Source organism: Lynx canadensis, chromosome F1, assembly GCF_007474595.2.
Source record: "Lynx canadensis isolate LIC74 chromosome F1, mLynCan4.pri.v2, whole genome shotgun sequence".
In the NCBI taxonomy this organism is placed as follows: Eukaryota; Metazoa; Chordata; class Mammalia; order Carnivora; family Felidae; genus Lynx; species Lynx canadensis.
This window is the reverse complement of record NC_044319.2, coordinates 11,545,034-11,558,881: the sequence shown is the minus strand read 5'-3', so window position 1 is coordinate 11,558,881 and position 13,848 is coordinate 11,545,034.

The window sequence follows — 13,848 nt, the reverse complement described above, 5'->3', positions numbered from 1 at the left end:
CACAGTCTCAGTTTCAGTGCTTGCTGGCCGTGTGACCTTGGGCAAGTCCTCGTTCTCTCCAGGACTCTTCCTTCGGTTGTAAAACTGGAGTGACACATCGTTGCAAGGATTAAATGGGAGATGTGGGAAAATGCTAAGCATGGTGCCTGGTGCATAGCAAAAGCTATTAAGTGGGTAGCTTAATTATAATTAGCTGTTTCCATTTGACCTTGTCTCACCTTGAAGCTGTTGCTCTGACTTTGCCACCTTCCCACTCTGATATCCACCCCCTGCCAGGACACCGAGTTCTCTCAGAAGGTCACCTTGACTAATTCCCTACCCTCCATACCACCTTTCCCCTTGCTTTCCAATGTGCTTCCTGCTCGGTGACCTCCTCTAACTCGAGTAATGAGTAACTTGAGCACAGGATGTCCCTCTGGGCTGTGCCGGACTGGGCTTTTGTTCCCAGCCCCTTCTGTGAAGGGTGCTGCAGCAGCAGGCTGAAAGCGGAACCTGGTGTCATTCCCTGGAGGGAGGGGTGCCTCTGGCAGGTGCAGTGTGTGGCTGGGCAGGAGGTGGGGGTGGGAGGTGTGGGCAGGGGGAACTAAGAAAGCTGTTCAGTGCATGCCTACGGAAGCCTGATGTTTCTCTGCAGAGACGAGAAGAAGGAACTCCTCGGCTCACTTGATAATACATTTTTCTTGAGTTTATTTATTATTGAGGGACAGAGAGATGCAGAGCGTGAGCAGGGGAGGGGCAGAGAGAAGGGGAGACACAGAATCCGAAGCAGGCTCCAGGCTCCGAGCCGTCAGCACAGAGCCCGACGCGGGGCTCGAACTCACAAACCGCGAGATCATGACCTGAGCCGAAGCTGGGACACTTACCCGACAGAGCCACCCAGGCGCCCCTCCTCAGCTCGCTTGAAAGGCTCAGGGCAAGGAGAACCAATTTTCCATCTGTTTTTCTAGGGAAGAGCAGTGGCTCTGGTTAGTTGGGCCCGAGGCTGGTGCTGGGCGTTGGGGTGGGCAGAGGGGCAGGAGAGAGGCACGGCAGCGGAGAGAACAGGAGGTTAGGGAGGATGCCAGGTTCTGACTCAGGAAGCAGCCAGGTGCAGTTGTGACCGAAGTAGAATCTCCCCTGGGGCCCAGACAGGACCCCAGCGGGAGCACAGGACTGGGCAGTCCTGTTTGTAGGCTGGGAGAAGAGGCAGGCCAGCTTAACCCCTGGCCATCGGCTACGTCTGCTCAAGCTCAGAGAGGCTACAATGGAGGTTCACCTGCCTGCAAAAGAGCGGGGGCCGGGCTGCATGAGGGCGAGCCAGCCCCGAAAAGCAGACGCCCCCTCCCAAGCCGTGGGCTCTCGAACCGCCCCCCCCCCCCGGGGGGGGAGGGCAAACACAACTCCCTCGGCTGTGCAGAGGGCTCCGAAGGCTGAGCCCCCGATCCCCGCGTTGCCACACGTGCTCCCGCACAGCGGGGCTCTGCACAGCCAGCCCTGGAGTATTTTAAGTACCGAGTGGAGGGGGCTGAGGGTATGTGTTGCATGGTGACTCATCCTGGCAGCAGGAACCGTGTGCAGTGTTGAGGAAAATGGCTCAATGGCAGGCTGTGTTGGCAGTGGAAAGCAGCCGGGATATGCGCTGTTCTGCAACCGAGGCCAGGGAGGCCAGGGGGGGCGCCGGGACAGGCCGCTGGACCCCACCGGTCCCGGTGGCAGGATGTGGGTGACGCCTGGGGGGTGCCCACCAGGGGTCTGGGCTGAGCGCCCTAACCAGCCATCAGGGAAGTCTGAGCGCTGCACACGGTGTCCTTCTACGCTTCACAATGGCCCCTGCCTGTTTGATAGAAAAATAAGTCATTCTCTGGAGTGGTTCTGCTTTCTTGGAAGGCCCCTCAATGGGGATGTGCAGAAATACCCCCTTGTTCACTTAAGGTCATCCTGGGGGCGCCTGGGTGGCTCAGTGGGTTAAGCGACCGATTGCGGCTCAGGTCATGATCTCACGGTTTGTGGGTTCAAGCCCCGCGTCGGGCTCTGTGCTGACAGCTCGGAGCCCGGAGCCTGCTTCGGATTCTGTGTCTCCCTTGCTCTCTGCCCCTCCCCCCACTCATGCTCTGTCTCTCGAAAATAAAATAATCATTGAAAACAAAAATACAAAAAAAGAGAATAAAGTCATTCTGGCACTTTCCTGTTTCACTGGGTCCAGAATGGAATTCTTGTTCTGGGTGAGGACACAGCAGGACAATAAGGAAAAAGCTTCTTTGTTTTTTGTTTTGTTTTGTTCTGTTTTGTTTTGTTTTTAGCAAGGCCCACTCGCACCTGCCAGGAGTGGCAGGGACAGGTTACCTTGTTTGTCACCGTGGTCACCAGGCCCTGATGGGCGGAGTTCCGGAAGCTGCTTTCTGTTACACCATATTCCTAACTTGAAAGTCAGGCAGCATGCTGGGATCTCTCTCCACTACTCCCATCCTTTACCAAGTATTACATGGTGTATGGAGGTGACCGCAGTGGAGAGAGGAGGATGCACAGAGAATGATTTTTGTTTTGCTTGTTCTAGCAGGACCACAGAAGTGTAGGGTTTCTGTGAGCATCCGGGACACGGGAGGTGGTAGGACTGAAGGCCAGCCGGGCCACAGTCTCTTGTCATCACTTTCAGAACCCCCCTGTCTGTTCCTCTATACTTTCCCAGTGGCGGGGGTGGGGGGGGGGGGGGGGGTAAGAGGTTGAATTTTCTTTCTCCTTGAAAAAAAATGCCTGGTACCAACCAGTGCATGCTCTAAGCTTTAGAAAATAAAATTTCTTTCCAGAATTTTCCATCTGCTTTAAAGGTGACAAGTGGGCACTCCTCGGAGAGGCTCAGCTCAGGGGGGTGGGGGGTTGGAGAGGTCCCATTACAGCCTTCTGCTGTCAGAGAGGCATGGTCTTCTTGGCCTTGGGACAGATGTAGATGAGATGAAAATCTGGGCACGTTTTATGATCCCTTTCTTGCTGGACAACTTGAAGTCTTCCGGAGATGAGAGGGAGGACCCATTTTACCATCTGCTGAGTTTTCAGCTTCTTTGTGCAGCCTTAGTTGAGGGCCTGGAGATCATGAGTAGTCACTGTGGATAAGCTCGTTGTATAGAGTGCTCCAATACTGTCCGGGGTCCTCTGGTCTAAACCCCCATCTCCTAGGACAAGGCCGACTAGCCTCTAGTTGAATAGCATAGCCACACGGGCCGTGGACCCCCTGCCCTGTGGCAGCACATTCAGCTCTTGGGAAACCCTGAGCTAAGAGAGAGTTCCTGTCACTTCGGTACCGTCCTGGCTGTCCCCTTGGGAGAGCACGGCACAGATCTGGTGCGTGTGCGGTGTGCGCAAGCTACACGTATTGCAAACATCTCTGCTGCTTCCTCCTTTTTTACCTTTCAGGCCATAAAACCCCCAGTCTCTCTGGTCCTGTAGGAGAATTTTTTTCTAACGCCCTCCCCGTACTGGCTCCCTTCCTCTGCACAGTTTTCCATTTGTTGATGTCCTATTGTCAAGCAAGTGCCCTGGCCCCTCAAGACCGACTCCAGTGGAGATAATTTTTATGTGCAATCCGGATAGTGTCATTTTTATCAATTGCAGTCCTCCTAACACTATGGTTTTCTTGAACCCCGAAGCCAGATCAATGTTGTAGAAAACGCTTCCGCATTTGCAATAAACAAACAAACAAGCAAACAAAGACACCTCCCTCCCCCTAAAATCTAGCTCCAGGAACATTGACGCACATGAAGTGATCAGACAAGGGGGACGCCGGTCCCTGGACCCCAGGGCAAAATGCTGCACACACTGACCTTGACGGGACGGATGCCGATCTTTATTCTGGCGCTCGCCCGTCCCAGCGACTCGCTGGTCAACACTCTACATGCCGCTTCTTCCTTCTCTGCACCCCTGACTTGTGCACCTGCCCCTGATGCCCAGCTTTGGCCTGCGTGCAAGTCAGCTGGCTGAGGCTTTTGTGGTCCTTCACTGTTCACGGTCTCACCGCTCCCATCCCGTTGCCAACGGGCAATGGTTCGCTTTGCCTTCCATCTCCATCCAGGCCCAGAGAGTCAGGTTGGCACTGTTCCTGTTTTCACAGGTCAGAGGTTGTCGGGAAGCCTCAGGACCGACCCCCTTGGCCCAGGTTCCTCCCTCCAGCGTGGCTGGGATACTAACATGGAGGAAGTCGTGCCAGTTAAAATGGCTGTCAAGCTGTTGGCTGGCAAGAGACGGACAGACACACACTCAGACAGGCGGGAAGACAGGCAGGCAGAGAAACCCGTAGAATGAAGAGCCTTACACGCCCTACAAACTTGGCCAGCTTTTCTTTCTGCGGCACTGTACCTTTCCACCTCATTCTAGAAATATTACATTTCAACGTGGCGAGCTTGCAGCCCTCAAGCCCCAGGGAAGAAAGGAAAAAAAGGCTGTTCTGCATTTATTTTACGTGAAGGAGGAGCTGGGAGGTGGGAAAATGCAAGAAGGAAGGAAGGAAGCAAGGAGGGAAGGAAAGGAGGAAAGAAGGGTGCAAAGAAAAAGGTACGTAAAATAGATCACAACTTATACTCTCCTTGACACTGAGTAATGAAAGGATTTTATTAAGCAAATGGGGGGATTCCTTTAAGCAAACCGGCTGTTTGTAGTATCCGTATCCTAGCTAGCTAAGGGCATCTTTTTTTTGGGGGGGGGGCTTTAATAAGTGACAACAGTCTTTCATACCTATAATCTCCACGGCATTGCACCTAGCAAGGGTGCTTGGAGGGCAGGCCCCTTTACTGAAATTTAGGGCATGCATCCGATACAGGGTGGCCTCCTGGAATGACACAGAGGAATGGAATGGAATGGAATGGAATGGAATGGAATGGAATGGAATGGAACGGAACGGAATGGAATGACACGAGCCACCAGGGTCTTCAGTTTCCTGGTTCTCAATATCATTGCTGTACCTTTCCTCACAGTGACGCCACCAAGGGCATACATGAGCGGAATGAGGGGGGGACCAGGGTCGCTGAGCTCCGGCTTCCACAAGAGCTCTCGCTCCGTGTAAAAGTTCTGGCGTGATGCTAGAAGCGACGCTCATGCGTAATAACTCCATTTATCAAATGGGGTTTGACTGACTCTAAGTCAGACGCTATGCCAGGTACTTAATATGGATTCTCTCTGGTTTGTTTGGGTTCTACTTTATATTACCTTTTTAATAATGTAATGAGGTAGGTCCTTGTCATGGTTGATTTGACGCGTCTGATTGGGCTAAGGGATGCCCCGATATTTGGTAAAACATGGTTCTGGATACATCTGTGAGGGGGTCCCTGGAAAGGGCTAGCATTTGAATCCGGAGACTGAGTAAAGAGGAAAGCTCTCATCAGTGTGGCCGGGTATCATCCAATCCACCAGAGACAAGCCACTGAATAGAACAAAAGGGCAGAGGAAGGACACAAGGGCAAATTCTCTTGCTCTCTCTGCCTGAGCTGAGACATCTATCTTCTTCTGCCCTCGGACACTGGCCCTCCTATTTCTTGGGCTTTCAGACTAGACCAGAATGTACACTATCAACCTCCTGATTCCCAGTCCTTGGACTAAATTCTACTACCGGCTTTCCTGGGTCTCCAGCCTGCAGGTGGCAGTTCATGGGACTTCTTGGTGTCCATAATGCTGTGATAATTCCTGTAATAAAGCTCCTCATTTCTATTTTTCTGTGGCTATCTACGTGCCTATCTATCTAATCCTATTGGTTCTGTTTCTCTGAAGAATCTTCGTTTTACGACTAAAGAAACTACATAACATACAGATTAAGGCTGGCAAAGAAGGAAGGCTGCATTCAGATTCAGGCAGCCTGGCTCCAGAGCCCAGGCTCAACACCACCAGACCCGTCTCTTTAGATTTTTTTTTAATGTTTTCTTTTATTTAGGGAGACACAGAATCTGAAACAGGCTCCAGGCTCTGAGCTGTCAGCACAGGGCCCGATGCAAGGCTTGAACTCACAGACCGCAAGATCATGACCTGAGCCGAAGCTGGACGCTCAACCGACTGAGCCACCCAGGCGCTCCCGGCCTCTTGGGACGGAAGACGCAGGCACCTAGAAAGTGCTAGAAGAGCTCCTGGTATCTAATGGGTGCAATTGTGTAAAGGCTCTTTGTTTTATATGTTAAAAGCTTCCCGGGATGATGTAAGTCTTCACTGGGTCACAATTTAAAGGAGCCTGTCCTGTGGTTTCATGTATTTATCCATCAATCACTCATTGATTGCCCATTGTGTGTATATTGTGTGTATCCCTTGTCTTAGGACCTGGAGGGATTACAAAAGACCTAGGAACAAAGGGCAAGACACAAGGGAGTGAGTGAACAACAATGCAAGGTGGTGAATGATTGCGTTTCACAATGGATCCCACGAACACTGTGTCAGGATACAGTGAGAATTTAGCAAGGAGAGAGAGCCCTTCTGGAGGGGGCGGGCCCTGAACAGGATGTCAGTAGCCCCACGTAAAGGAGCAAAGCGGAAGGAACATTTGTTTGCTGCATGTGGGCTCACTTTGCTGGTCCCCGGGGAGCCGATGTGGTCAAGCAGCTTCTTCTCCCCCGCGGGGACAGCCTGATACCTGCCCAGGGTACTAGGAGAGCGCAGGGCGCAGGGCCCAACCTCTGCAGAGAGTGGGGAGGGCTTCCTGGAGGCGGTGACTTCCAGACAGAGGAGTTAACAGAGGGTGAAAGCAAGGGGAGGGCTGGGCAGGTAGGGGAGCTCATGCAAAGGCCAAGAAGGGTGGGCTTCAGTTAGTCAGGGCAGGTTGAGGGAGCACCTTTGATTGTGATAAAGACATTTTCATAGAGAAACGATTCACCTGAAAGGTACAGGGTCTCACCAGCTCTTTTCAGAGGGGGAACTAGACTGAAGCAGATCACAACTCCTCAGAGAGCTGTGACGTCATCCCAAACACCCCCATGTTCGTACCCGGGGGAAAAAACCAGAGCTGCCCCCAGCCGCTTCTCCACCGCTGGCTCCCTAGGGGGAACAGAATGCCCAGACCCCAAGCTGCTGAGTGTGGGTTTGCAAACTCCTCCCCTGTGTAATCTGAGAGGGTCCCTCGTCCCTCCCTCGTCCCTGAAGAATAGGGCAGGGAGAGAGGGAAGAAAAAGGCAGCCCCTCCGGTCTGGAGGTGGCAGTTGTAATCAGCAAGAGAGCTTATAGGTGAGGCTTGTGTTGGGCGGCAAGATGGGTGGATCCCACACCCGCCCGCCAAAGTCTCTCTAGGGGCCTTGGCCGAGTTCAGTCACATTCGCTGGGCAGGTGTCCTCAACAACACGTCACTCTCTCCAGGCTGTGTCCTCGCAGCCGCCTCTGGGAACAGGACAGGCAAGTGGAACCCACGTTCCAAGGACAGGGGAGGGAGTGAGGGGCCCTCCAGTGCTGGGGCGCTGCTCACAGGTCAGCCAGTGGTCACATCTTCTCAGTGACCTCCTCCAGCACCGCAGCCAAAAGACCGCGCCAACCTAACGGCGAGGCGCCTTTGCCTTAGAAAAGAGCATCCTTCCTCCCCTGTGCCTCTCCCAGGGCTTCTGCATAAAGTTTGCTTAAGAGAATTTGGCCCAAACGTACAGAGAACAGATTGGGGGTTGCTGGGGGCAGGGATGGGCTAGATGGGCGACAGGCATTAAGGAGGGCACTTGTTGGGATGAGCGCTGGGCGTCAGATGTGAGAAGTCACTGGGTTCTACTCCTGAAACCAATACCACACTGTATGCCTGTATGTATGTATGTATTTACATAAGTAGGTAAAAACTTAAGAAAAAGAGAGAGAATTTGGCCCAATCCAGAAAGTGGCCTCTCTTTACCTACACGGCAAGTTTTCAAATGAGGTCAGATTTAGACTGAAGAAAGCCAGACCACAGTCTCATAGAATATTCGACACCTACTGATACTCTCGCGTTTGTAGCTTTCACACACATCTGGACGTGGGAGGGAAGGAAGAGCCCTTACATGGAGGTGATTATTCTCCCCCACCAGAGCACAGGGCGGCAGGGGTGGAGGGAGAGGGGTTTCTGCCCCCACCTCTCCAGTTGGAAGCTGAGCACTGGTCCCGCCACACACGCTCATCTTCTACTTGTTTTGTTCTAAGTCTCCTTCAGCGCAACAGCTTAACTGCAAGCTGGTTAAATATCTTTTTTGGAATTTGCTTGGGGCCCTACCCTTCATGTTCTCGGGGCCGTGGAGAAATGGGCCACCAGGTTCCAGAAGAGCACTCTACAGAGCTCTAAGACACAGCCTGCTGGTAAGATGAAAACTCTTCATCCCAATGATAATTTCCTTTACTGGCGGGGTGGGCATGGGGGTTGGGTGAAGCCCAGCGTGTCTAGTCTTAGAAACTCTCGGGTTTGTGGGAGACCCCGGAAGGTGTTTTCTGGATGAGGAAGTGCGTGACCAGCTGGGGAAAATGGCTGGCGAGGCTGTGGCCCAGCTGGCTTCAGACGGAAGCCTAGGGTCCCCAGCCCACGTTCATTTCCCATCTTACGATCCATCCTGGGTTGACCCGAAGAAGCAGCCACACGTGAAAATGGAGAATATTGTTGCCTGCCTTTGAAGGACCCCAAGAAGAAATCGCACTGCGATCTCCCATTAAAAAAGAAAAAAAAGGAAAGAAAGAATCTCCGTGATGGTTTTATCAGTTAAACTTCTCATTGGCTGTAACAGAAACCCTAAATTCACAATGGCTTCCACAACATAGGATTCGTTTCCCTTTTACTTCCCAGTCCGGAGGACAATGCCTTTCTCCCATGTGCCCTCAGGGAGCCAGGCCCCTTCCACCTCACCATTTTTCCATCCTCCCTATGTGGCCCTGGCTGTCATGGCCTGAAGGCAATGCCTGGGACACCAGTCATCCCAGTCAGACTGGAAGAAAACTAAAAAAGAAGAGGCAAGGCATAAATGCCAACTGCCCTTTATGGAAACATCCGTCCTCGAAACCGTCTGCCCTCATCTCGTTGGTCAGAACTTGGCCTGAAGTCAACACTTGGCTATAAGGGAAACTGAGAAATATAGCCTTTATTTTGGGCACCATGTGCCCAGCTGAAAGTTAGAGGGTCTATCCCTCTCTGCCATAACGATGCAGGGAAATTTGACACACATATTGATTTCCTTGTTTCGCGTTACTGTTGTCCAGGCCCATTCTCAAAACACAGAAGCTTGAGAGGGGTCCCCTTATCTAACATTTCATTGTCCCCTGAGAGCATCAGATTTCTTCGCTTTGTGGTAAGAAAGGCAAGTCATGGGGAAAGGAGACCATCAGAAAAGTCCAGCCCAACTGGGGTCAGAGAAGTTGGCTCTGGAAGGAGCGGGGGGAACACCACGGCCACGATCTGTGGCTTTGCCTTGCTGACAGGGACTGGTTCTGCTGATACCCTGCCCACCACCTTCCTTTACTTCCTGTGGCAACAGTAAACTCAATCTCAGCCAGCCTCTCTGGGCGCTTGCGGGATTTAGACAGCTGTTGCCTTATCTTAGTATGGACTGTGGTGGCACAGGGTGTGATTTGCCCAGGCTGGCACGCCAGCTGCCCGGCTAGTTTTAACTGGTCTTAGAGTGGCTCACATTTCGTTGTGAGCATGGGCTGCTTTGCGTGCATCAGTCATTCCTCAATTTCATCAGCCTTCCAGAAGGATGGAACCTTAGAGTTTGGAAGTGTGACTGAGGTTGGCCAACACGGGACTATATACTGAGCCCACTGGGTAGCTTCTGGAAGGTCCTCAGACTCTCCCAGCTCCCTTTCTGGCCACAAGGTCTTTATATGTACTATTCCTTCTGCGTCTGGAATGTTCATCCCTCCCCTCTTGGCCAGATGACCCACTGAGCCTTCAGAAAAAGACTTTCCTGATGTCCGGGACTTGTGAGGTTATTTATTTAGACTTTAATTTCATGAGACCAGGCTTTGTCCTCCATGGCGTGCCCTGTACCTAGCACAGTGATGGGTGCATAGTACACACTCAATAAATTTAGCAGAGCTGTGAAGCACACCCCCACCCCCTGCACCCCCGCCAGCACATTTGTCTCTAACGTGAATACAACTGCACAGAATTTCACAGTATGTTGACCGTGAACCCTCTGCATCGGATTTGTCTGGTCAGGTCCTTTTAAGTGCAACTTTTTGGGATTTATCCCAGCCCTACTCAATCGTTTTCTGGATAGGGCCCAAGAAGATACATGTGAACAAGCTTCCCGGGGAATTGCTAAGCACCAAAATGTTTGAGGAGCCCCACCATAGGGTGTGTGAGAAGTCTGGGGAGACAGCACAGCAGCAGTGTTATAAAGACCCCCAGGCACACAGGAATGCGCTTCTGGGGTAAGACCGTTGTATTCAAGAACGATCTCAGTAGGCTCAAATTTGGAGACTAGGCGGACAAGACAACTTTGCCCTTGGAAATGTGAAAACAGCCCAGACAATTGGGAGACAGCGGTTAATCGAGCTTCAGTAGTCCAGGTCAGGTGGAAATAAAACAAGGAGTGTCCACAATAGTACCTTTGCACAGAGGGCTTTACGAGGTACAGGGAGGCTTGGTTGTCGGTGGTAACTTGCTATATTTAAAAAAAAATTTTTTTTTAACGTTTTATTTATTTTTGAGACAGGGAGAGACAGAGCATGAATGGGGGAGGGGCAGAGAGAGAGGGAGACACAGAATCCGAAGCAGGCTCCGGGCTCTGAGCCATCAGCCCAGAGCCCGACGCGGGGCTCAAACTCACGGACCGCGAGATCGTGACCTGAGCCGAAGTCGGACGCTTAAGCGACTGAGCCACCCAGGCGCCCCGGTAACTTGCTATGTTGATCCCCTTCCCCCAGCCCCCCAGCCCCAGGTGTAGTTGGCGACTTCACTTTCTGGCTGGGCCTTTGGAATCATGAGCTTGGGTCTGATTTCAAGCCTCCAAACTTAATACGGCACATATCCCCCTATTAAAGATCTCCAAACCCGTGAGCCGATACACTTAAATCCTTGTTTTCTTTCTAAAAAACCTGGAAGTTGAACATCAGCCACACTCGCTGAGATCTAAACATGCAATTCAACCAATGACGGGAAGGCCCTTCCAGCAAGAGTTCTACTGAGTAGGTTTCGATGCTCTTTCTTGCCCGTTCGGCTGCTCTTTTGCTTTGCAGATTTCCTTTTCCTCTTTTAAATGCTCTTCTCCTCTCTCCACCCTTGACGGTAGGTTCATATAGTTTTTAAGGTTCGTCGGTTCTTGGCCTTCCCAGGATTTGTTTCCTTTCTCTCATTGCTCCAGGACCCATGTCCTTTATAAAATATTTACCCCAGGTCTTGGACGATCACTGTCATTTCTCTTAAGAAAATTAATCATTATAGGGCGGCTAGTTGGCTCAGTTGGCTAAGTGACCGACTTCGGCTCAGGTCATGATATCCTGGTTCATGAATTCGAGCCCTGCATCGGGCTCTGTGCTGACAGCTCAGAGCCTGGAGCCTGCCTTGGATTCTGTATCTCCCTCTCTTCCTGCCCCTCCTCCACTTGTGGTCTGTCTCTCTCTGTCTCTCAAAAATGAGTAAACGTTAAAAAATTCTAATAAATCAATCAATCATTATATTGTCTCACCAAATACCCAAATCCTACATATGCATTTTATTAGATTTTTAAAATCTCTTTTTAAAGGAAGCTCTACACCCAACATGGGACTTGAACTCACAATCCTGAGATCAAGCCTTGCATGCTTGACCAACTGAGCTGGCCAGGTGCCCCCAAATCCTATATAGCAATAGCTCCAATACCAAGAAATAAAACAAACCTATGAAAACCCAGCACAAATTGATATATGAGTTGAGATCATCAATAAAGATAAAAAGTTTAAACCATAAACCATATGACAAAAATTACTGTCCCAAAGAGGACCCCCAGTGTAGGAGCTGGAGGGCAGCCAGGGAGAAGTGGCTATGCTTGCATTATAAGCTCTTGAAAGCAGGGACGCAGTCTTACCTCGATTTCTCTACCTTTCCCAGCCAGTGCCTGGCTCACAGAGGTTTCAAGAAATACTTATCGAATAACTGATTGGAGGAAGGAAAGGTCTCCAGTGTTCAGCAGGGACTTGCTAGTTAATGTCTGAGCCATTAGTACAGAGCCCGACGCAGGGGCTCAAACCCCTGAACCGTGAGATCATGACCTGAGCCGAAGTCGGACACCCAACCAACTGAACCCCCGGGCACACCCCAATGACATCTGTTTTACTGTCTTCGTGGGAGGTAGAGATAATGAAAGTGAAGGGCTTAGAACAGAATAGAAATTCAGTAAGTGGTAACTTGCTCCCCTTGAACGTAAGCACCACGGGGGGCTGGCATTTCTGTCTGCTTTGCCACTGCTGGCTCCTAGTGCCTGAAACAAAAGAAGCACTTAGTAACATTTGTTGAATAAAGGATGCATTTATTTACCTACCAAGCCACTGACTGGAAAGGCATCCTTGTCTTCTGGGCGTTTTTTGTCTCTTGTTTTTGTTTTTGTCTGACACAGAGAGAGAGCAGGAGCAGAGAAGGGGCAGAGGCAGAGGTAGAGAACCCCAAGAAGGCTCCGTGCTCAGTGTGGATCCCAAGTGGGGCTCCATCCCACCACCCTGGGATCTTGACCCAAGCAGAAACCAAGAGTCAGACGCTCAACCCACTGAGCCACCGAGGCGACCCCATCCTCGTCTTTTGACATACGAAAATGGTGGGGCGCTTAGTGTTTCTATCAGTATCTGGCTTTAGGATTTTGTGACAGACGCTAGGGACACTTGTATTCTTGCTATACAACGCGGGGGACAGCAGGTAGATACCGTGTCCGACATGTAAATTCTCAGGCCCCACCACAGACCTGCAGGACGAGTTCTGGAGTGGGAGCCAGTAACCTGCGTGAACGAACCCTTCACGGATTGTGACACCCGCCGGAGCCCGAGGCCCGGAATCGCTGGGGTGTGCACGGCCCTCCTGGGCTGTGACCACCGATGAGCCGGCCACCTGATGCCTAAGAACAGTTGACTTGCTAGAAAGCCTCGCCCACTGGCGATTTTCGGGTACGACACTAGTCCTCGGGTGGAGGACTTTCAGGAACCAAACTGAGCGGCAGGTCGTGAGTTCACGTGCTTATTCAGCTCCCTGGCCTCACCGGGGGACGTACTGCCCACACTGCTGTTTCCATCTCGACGCCCGATACAGATGCGTGTTTGGGCACCCCCCCCCCCAAATTCATACGTTGAGGCCCTACCCGCCCCCCGCCTCCCCCCCACCCACCAGTGTGGTGGCATTAGCAGGTGGAGTCTTTGGGGATGATTAGGGTTAGAGGAGGTCGTCAGGGTGAAGACACCTGCTCCCGTCCAGCCACGTGGAGACACAAGAGTGTAAGCCGCCAAGAGGCCCTCCCCAGTTCCCCACCACGCTGGCGCCCTCCTCTCGGACGTCCCGCCTCCAGGACGGGGAGCAGCTAAGTGGCTCTTGTGTCAGCCACCCGGTCCACGGGACTTTGTGATAGCAGCCCGAGCTGATTAGGACCGCATCCTCCCAGCCGGCCGTGGCAGAGCGGACCAGGGTGGCATGGACCCAGGGAAGCTCGGTCTGCAGGCCAGCGCTCAGCCCTCAGCTCTTGTGTTCACAAGGATGCAAGCCGAGCCACTGTCAGAGACCCAAAAATAAAGTGGCTCAAAAAAGGAGCAGTGTTTCTTTCTCCTGTAGGAGCCTGGAGACGAACGGTCCAGGCTGGCAAGGTGGTTCTGCTGTTTGGCGTTATCTAGGGACCCCCCCCCCCCCGCCATTCCTCCTTTGTGTCATCCTGGCATTCTCTGGACTGTTGTCCTTCTTTGCCTGACTACGGCTGAGTTGACACCATGTCCGCACTCTGTCTTGCCGCAAGGAGAAAA